General features: G+C 40.2%; 1 long non-coding RNA gene across 3 annotated transcripts in view; it reads left to right on the forward strand.

Annotated features, from left to right (window-relative positions):
* The first annotated feature begins 373 nt into the window (after nucleotides 1–373).
* Nucleotides 374–8,652, forward strand: part of LOC119468020 — a 23,068-nt gene continuing 14,789 nt past the window's right edge. For all 3 annotated transcript variants that reach the window (XR_005196652.1, XR_005196651.1, XR_005196650.1), the window contains exon 1: nucleotides 374–705. This is a non-coding gene — a long non-coding RNA (uncharacterized LOC119468020). The remainder of the gene's footprint in view (nucleotides 706–8,652) is intronic.

The raw sequence follows: 8,652 nt of genomic DNA on the forward strand, positions 1-8,652 counted from the left end.
GAAAGGATACAATGAAGAGAAAACAATCCTAAGAAGGATGACCAAAAATGGTATCAACGTTTTCCTCTTTCTTTGTTTGACTTTCAAGTCCTGTCACGTCCCCCTGAATGTAGGGGATAACCAGGCTCCATTTTGCTTGACAAACACATTTTCCTGTGTTAGCTTTACACAATAACAACAAAAATAAACTCTATGTGCTTTTCTTCCTCTATGTTAATCCCCAATGCCTTCCTCCATGGTAGCTCTACAGAACTCAGGAGTGAGGCTGGCAGCTTTCCAGTGAATTGGAACAACATGTAGAGCCTGGTGGTAGATCTGGGGAATGACCTGTTGTCCAAGTTCACAGTGTGACCCAGATAGTTCAAATCACAATGGGAACTAATTTTTCCATTCCTCTAGAAGGCAAATAACAGTAATAGAAACTCCACTAATGAGAACGAATGGGGAATGGGACATTTTGATAAACGGATATTTCCATTTCTAGACTTTGTGGTTGAAACTCTTAACTGTGAAGTAATTCACTGTGAGAAGGCTCAGTCTACAGGAACACAAAAGGGTGCCTTCCATTTGTGGATGGAGGGGATCTGAGGAGCTCTCATGCTGAACAGGAGTATGTGCTCCAGATCAGGCCAAGGGGATGAGCAGCTCTGGGGGACGAGGCAGAAAGAACAATCACAGGGGTAGAGCACCAGAGCCTGGGTCCAGGTGGGTGAGTGACCTTGGCCAAGCGACTGGACATCTCTAGTCTCTAGGGAAGCTTCCTGCCTAAACCTGATTGTGACCCTAAAGATATTCTAGAAGCTGTTTGGGTTTTAGCAAATCTATGCCATTCCCTTCTTTTCTTACTTATGTCATACTTTCTTAATTCTGTCTTGCTCTCAAAAGTGGAATTTAAGAAAGCAACCCCAAACAAGAGTTTCTATTTATTTGGGCTCTAATTAAATAAAGGTTTTTTCGCATATCATTGCTTGTGCTACTTGATGAATGTCCCATGTCTTGAAATAATGGAAAATCATTAAGGTAAACATATTTTAAAGAATAAACCTAGCAAGCAGTACTGCTCAAAAGGGAATGGTTGTCAGACCTTATATTTTTCTAGCACTCAGGATACACTGTGTCATTCGCTCCTCCCAGTGATCCTGCGAGGATTGACGGCCCAATTTAACACCACTTTACAGATAAGACAACAGACTCGGAGTGATTAACAGACTCTTCCAAGATCACAGAGGTAATAAGTGACAGGATGGAGACCAGAAGCCAGAGGTGATCTGACCTCGAGGCCTGTTACTCTGTAAATCTATCCAGACTGCCTGTGCAGCTAATAAACATCGAAGCAGCCACACCGAGTCGTGGAATGAACTGAGGCCTAAAGTCAAGTCTCGGTTGAAGTCCAGTTTTGCCTCCTAAAAGCTCATGTCCGAGTCACGTCATCATCTGAGCAGCTGTTGGTTCATTTGAAAAATGAGAAATAGGACACATACCTCTCAGGGTTGTTGCAAGGATAGAATTCAGGCTATGTTTGTAAGTACCTAGTACTGCATCTGGCACAGAGAAGAAATTCAGTAAAAGGTGCTGCTGCCTCGGATAACAATGATGATGATGATGAAAGGGAAATGTTTGAGATTTTGTCATGGACAATGTTAAGAGCAATTCTTTAAACTTTGTCTTAGAGGAAGGAACAGCATTTCTTCCATGGAGCTTGCCTATCAGGGTAAGGAGTGTTGCCTGCTCTGCAGATGCCCTTGTTTGGCTAAGAATTTATATGAGAGTTAACAACAGTCTATTCCCAGTTGGTTACATTAACATATGGGAAAAACAATACAAATAATCCTAAAAAGATAATCCAAAAATTACTTACATTTGTTCTTACCTAGAGTCTATATATCTAATCATCTGGAAATCACTTTAAACCTATGAGAAAAAAAACCTAAGTATAAGTATTTAACTTCCCCACTATGCTGGTCTCTTTAATCACTTTCCTATCTCTTCTCTGTTGTGGAAATGGAGGACACATTTTGCACATGAATATGGAGAACAACTAACACTAGCTTCACCTCTCAGCAAAAGCTCTACCTTCCAAGGCAGAGAGGTGCTTAGTGCTTGGAAGGAAGTTTTCCTTCAACAAAAGGGCAAATCCTAAACAACCCAAAATTTCATCCATCTCCATCAGGCTATGGGGAAAATCAGCAAAATTATGAAGTAAAATCAGCAAAGTTATGAAGTAATCACTTCAAGGATTGTAATAATGCACAACTGAATTTTATACTATGTTTTTTAGTTGACAAAGCATTTTTTTGCCATGGCATTTTGGAAAGCTCAGCTAGTCTTGTAAGTTGGCCTAGAGCAGCAGATGGTGAGGCATAGGGGCTCATGCACTCTCACGTCCTTAATTCTCAGTCTGTGGGCCTTCCTTTCTACCTTACTACCCGTGATGTGGACAATTCACCCTTGCGTGATCCATGCCTAGATACAAAGCTACATAGAAATACCCCTGATTTCCAGAAAGCTGGCCAATATGTGTTTAGATCATCTTCAAACCTCATATATTACTATTCTCATTCTCTTTGGCTATTCATTTGACTCTCATTTTGAACCAGAGAGAAAAAAGTCACAAGAACTCACCATAACCACATGCCACTAAAATTCTATCAGTTGCAATTTGGGACAAAACAAAACAAAACAAAACACCCTCCTCATTGTGACCCTGATCCCATTGTTTCAATTTCAGGAAACTGCATACTGTTGATTTTAGCATAGAAGAGTAAGATTAAAGTGGATCCACATTGGTGCAGGACTCTCCTAGTGCAGCTTCCCCAAATTTATCATGCACAGGAAAGACTACACTTTTTCATGAAGAGAAATGGTTCCTGAAAATTCCAGATGGGCTAAGGACTTTTCCTAGAATCAGAACCAGAGTTTAAGTTGTGTTACTCTGAAAGACTCTCCCATGCAATACTCTTGGGTTATGCCCCCTCCTAAGGCTGGGGCAGGTGAGAAAGGATGCTTTATGTTTTCGTGGCCAGCAGGTATATACCCGGAGGTGGCAGAACTAAGTTCTTAATATCAGTGCCCAAGCCAGGTGAGATCTGCACATTTGCAGAGTTTTATTAGACTTTTATGAGAAAGCAAAAGTCAGGCTGACATGGGCCAGAGACTGCTGGAGGTCTTTTGAGAGAAAACATATCACCGAATCTTGCATGTTTCTGATGATCAGACATTCTCCAGTTCTGACAGAGTATGTGCAAAACGTCTTATTTTAATGAAGAAACCATTCACAATAATATATACTTGCTTAGGGATAGCAAAAAAATGTTATTTTAAAAGATATTACCTGCAGTGATAAACATCAGCCTATTTATCACTATTTTGTATCATGCTGCCTAGAAAAGAAAAACCTCAGAGCCCCGTAAGTGGAGTACAGTATATGATTTCTTTGAAACTTCATTATGTGTAGATTAACCCCCGTGAAATGCCTCCATCACATGGCATTACTGGGAACAGGTGAAAACAACAAGAAAGCAAATCCATGGATTTCAGAGTGAAAATCCCTTAGGCTTAGTTTCTTCTCTGTTGGGTCTACCCACATGAACATTTTATATTAGGGGATTTTAAGTTGCGCAACCTCTTTCTGCTTTCTTCATCACAGGAGGTTTTACATTAAGAGTTCTGCATTTTTTGACCAGAGAAGAAATGAAGGTGATGGGCTGTCCCTTTGACTGGTCGGGGTCCCTTCTCTGGGCACAAACTCATTCAATTATTTAATAAGCACTAAAAGTCTATGATTTGCTTGGGTAGGGTAGGAAGACAAAGAGGAGAGTGACATGGTTCCTACCCCAAGAAGCCTATGATCTACTGAGGAAGACAGGCCATGGTGTAGATAAATGACAAATCAATTATAAAAGATTTATGTACAATGTGCTAAGGGGTTTCAGAAAAGAGTTACTAATTTTGGAGACACAGGGTAATAACTATTTGTTCTGGGTCTTGAAGGGCAAGTTCAAGTTTGCTAGAATAAAAGAGTATTTCAGGTGGAGAGAACAGATCAGGCGAAGGCATGGAGGTATGAAAACACTGTTCAAGCCTGGGGCATGCAGACTTTCCAGGGTGGCTTCAGCCCCAGGTTCATGGAACACACAGAAGAATTGCTGAATGAGGCTGGACAAGGGGCATCTTGCTTTTCTTCTTTACCCACAAAAATCTTATACGTGAAACAAAGTCTCTGTTTTCTATTTGTTAGTCTCAGAAAGATCCAAATTCACTGATCTAACTGGTCCTTATAACTAAACACTGTTCTGTAACCACATGGTATTTTTTAGCTATGCTCAAAGTTATGGTGTGAGATGAAATTATTCCCCCAACTCACCCCCTAAGAGAATTCAATCTACAGGGGTGCCTGCGCCATGCCCTCCCCACCCTGCATACACCATTCAATTTCCTTCAGAACGTGTCCAGTAAGCAAGTCATGCCATGAAGGAATGTCTACATTCTTTCTGCTCCCATCTAACCCAAGGTGATTTTCCACCATTGACATCTCTTGGCATTTAGAAATTTAGTAACATAAATAATTTGCTGTTTTATACATAAATCTTATGTACATGTACCAAAACCCATGTTTGCATGATAGAGATTATCTGTTTGGCTGTTGGTATATTTTTTATAACCACCTTTAGAATATTATGCAGACTGTGAAAAACAATTTTCTAGTTGTCTTTGTTTTTTGTTTTTCCCCCCACATACAGCCTGTGCATCAAAAGTCTATATAGGTCAGGCACAGAGGCTCATACCTGTAATCCCAGCACTTGGAGAGGCCAAGGCGGGCAGATCACTTGAGATCAGGAGTTTGAGACCAGCGTGGCCAACATGGTGAAACCCAGTCTGTACTAAAAATACAAAAAATTAGCTGGGCATCGTGGCATATACCAGTAATTTCAGCTACTCAGGAGGCTGAGGCAGGAGAATCGCTTGAACTTGTGAGGGAGAGGTTGCAGTGAGCCCAGATTACACCACTGTGCTCTAGACTGGGTGACAGAGCCAGACTCTGTCTCAAAAAGAAAAAAAAAGTCTACACAGAACAATTGCATTTTCATCTTTTCTCTGAAAAGTTTCTCAATTTTAAATTTTTTGTTTCAGTATTCTACCAGAAGCTTTGATGTATAAATTTCTAAGAAGAAAAAAAACAAGGACAACCAGAAACATTTTTTTCAAAGTCTGCATAATATTCTAAAAATAGTTTTAAAAAATATACACCAACCTCCAAACAGATAATCTCTATCATGCAAACATGGGTTTTGGTACTTTCAGCATTTGTTTTTCCCACTCAACAGAAGCAAAATCAATTGGACAAGTGGCCTAGTCAATTCAATTGAACTTTGCAAACTACCACCCTGTCATAATAATAAGCGCTGAATCGCCTGCCCGAACTGCTTACATAACACAGCTCTTATCACATGAGATTTATCAGCAGCTGCATTTTTCTTAGTAGGCTGGAGCCCAGTGAAGTCAATGGTGAAAGAGTCCTATTAATCACAGTTGAACTTCGCGTGCTATCTGTGATACCTTGTAAAAAGGAGGGTGATAAAAAAGATGCATAGTGACACTGACTGTCAGAAATGCTTATGGGATGATGTGCCTGTATCAGATGGCTTTGCAAGTTGGATTGGCATTCAACATTCTACAAGTGGAGTTTAGAAAAAAAAAAACAACAACAACAATGCTACAAATCTGGGAAGGAATAGCTCTAGGCCTCTGCCAGTCCCTGGTTATTTTGGACCTGGCGACAGGGAGTTAATGCATGAGAGACTGCCAAGGCAGTCATTTGAAACTGCAAATTCAGGAAGCTGTGACGCCTAGGCAAATATCTGTCTCCCCCTCTCCCCCTACTCCCCAAACCTCATCTCATCTAGAATGCAGTTTTCGTGACAGGCCCTTGTTTGGCATACCACAAACAGCTTATAAATAATGTCAGCCCCTCGCTCATTAATTTTGTGAGTTTTTTGTTTTTTTCTGAGACAGAGTCTCACTCTGTCATCCAGGCTGGAGTGCAGTGGTGTGATCACAGCTCACTGCAGCCTTGACCTTCCAGGCTCAAGAAATCTTCTCACATCAGCCTCCCAGGTAGCTGAGACCACAGGCATGTATCCACATGCTTGGCTAATTTTTAAATTTTTGCAGACATGGTGTCTCACTATATTGCCTAGGCTTGTCTTCAACTTCTGGGCTCAAGCCATCCTCCTGCCTTGGCCTCCCAAAGTGCTGGGATTATAGGCATGAGCCACCGTGCCCAGCTTCATTTCCTTTTTTAATGCGCATACATGTTCAGGCTCTTGTTCGGTTGTCAGAATCTTCTTCGTGTATCTGGGCAACAGTTTCATCTGTCAAAAATGTAAATATCAGGAGGGCAGCCCCTTTGTTGGCACTTTGCCTATGCTCTGCATGTTTCAGTGTTCAGCGAGAGTTCTAAAATGATGAGGCTCAAAGTTGTTTATGGAAGGCTTTTATATTACATTATCATTTTGGGTGACAGTCTTCTCCCAATAGCTTTGTCTTGAAAGAACAGTTAAAGGGGTAATAGATAGTCAAGTGATTTATGCTGGTATAACTAACTTGGGCTAAAAGCAGTGCTTGATACACAGACTCAATAAATACCTACAAAAAGAGAGGAAGGAGGAAAGGAAGGAAGGAGAGAAGGGTAGACATGAAGGAAGGCAAGAATAAAGCAAGGAAAGAAAATGATCCTGGATAGATCATTAATTTAAAATATAAAAGACCACCCATCTGGATTATTAAAATACCTAGAAAAGATGAGCTCTTTCTGATATCATGAGATATTGTAGGCAGACTAATGTTCTTCCAAAAGAAGAGTCCAACATCCATACTCTAATCTCTGGAATTTGTGACAATGTCATTTTATATGCCAAGAGGGGTCTGCAGATGTGATTAAATTAAGGGTCTTAAAAGTGGAGAGAATATCCTGCATATCCAGGTGAGCCCAATGTATCAAAGAACCTGCATAAGACAAAGGGGAAGGCAGGAGAAAGAGGGTCATAGGAGGAGACTGGGAGATAGGAGATGGGAAGCAGAGGTCAGAAAGAAGAGATCTGAATGCTGCACTGTTGGCTTTGAAGATGAAAAGAGAGGCCGGGAGCCAAGGAGTACAGGTGACCTGTGGAAGGTGGGAAAGGCAGATCAGTGAATCCTTTCTAGGGTCTCTGGAAGAAATCCTGGCCTCCAGAACAAATTTATGTTGTTTCAAGCCACTACATTTGCAGCAATTGGTTATAGCAGCAACAGGAAAGTATTACATAAGATCTCCATTTGGTTTACCAGGGGCTTATGAAGACATTTTAAAAAACCTGTTCTTTGAGCTTGCTGGCTTAATGTAAGTATATTTATAAATTTCAGGAAGTCAGAGGAGGTTTGTCATACAGCTCATCACAATAAAATTCTTGTCTTCTGCTTGTTTCCTGCTAAACTGAAGCCCAGATTCTAGATTTAGACTGGAACTACACTTATATTTCTCATATAATTTTTAAGAACAACCATCTACCATTTGATAACTTTTCTTCTAGAAAGTCTTTTCCTCCAGCATATACATTAGTATGAAGCATATACCTATATGTAGTCTATAAAGATCTATCATTTAATTTTAAAAATCACTTACTAAGTGCTTAGCATGTACTAGGTAAGTGTTATGAACAGAGAAGACCACAATAAGCACGCCACAATGAACATGCATGTATACATATAATCACTCAACACAAAAAGACCAAGGGGCCCAAAGTCATACTTAGTGGCACTGTGTAGAAGTGCAAAGGTTTGGAGGGCTGGTATTTCTTGAGAAATCCTTCTCAAGAAATAAATAAATCCTTCTCAATAAATAAAATAGAATTTCATCTGGGCCCTAATTTGTTCAGATTTCCTCAAGTTCAGGAAAACAGTATGAGTAAGGAGTTGTGGTCATGTAAGTATAAAACATTTTCTAGAAATGGCAAGAAGTCAAGGATAGTTCAAGCACAGTGTATGAGTGTGTGTGAGTTTTGAGTGTATGGGTAGGCAAGAGAGTAGTACACATGAAACACATAAAGGGTAGGATAAGCTCTGTTCATAGGATTAAAAATCATATTAAATAATGTAGACTTTCTTTTGTATATAATGAAATAAAAAACGAGGGAAATCTGGGAGTGTAGTGTCATTCAGTTTTGTGTGAACTGATACTTTGACCTTTGACATTTAAAAGCACTACAGATTTAGCAATGGGCAATGGTTAAGTTCAAATCATATTCCCAAACAGCTCCTGACAAGGAGGAGGAAGACTAAGAGGAAGAGCAGGAGGGAGAGGAGGAGAAGGAAGAAGTGGAGAGAGAAGACAACAAAAGTAAGAAGGAGGGGATAAAGAGAATGAGGAGGAAGAAGAGAAAGGTCACACAATACCTTCCAGATTATCCAAACCACTTCTGACAGTGGCTGACATGCATAGGTTCTACTTTTCCAAAATCAGCCTCTGGAAAATACACAGCTCCCTCACTTTGGAAAAATCCCATTTAGTTACAGCTGTTCTTAATGGAATCACTATTCCAGAGCTTTGAAACTGGAAAAGGACCTCTGAGTTGATTGTTTACTCACCCTTGGCTGTTTTTTCTTTTTTTTTTTTTT

The sequence above is a fragment of the Cebus imitator genome, unplaced genomic scaffold, assembly GCF_001604975.1.
Source record: "Cebus imitator isolate Cc_AM_T3 unplaced genomic scaffold, Cebus_imitator-1.0 Scaffold368, whole genome shotgun sequence".
NCBI lineage: Eukaryota > Metazoa > Chordata > Mammalia > Primates > Cebidae > Cebus > Cebus imitator.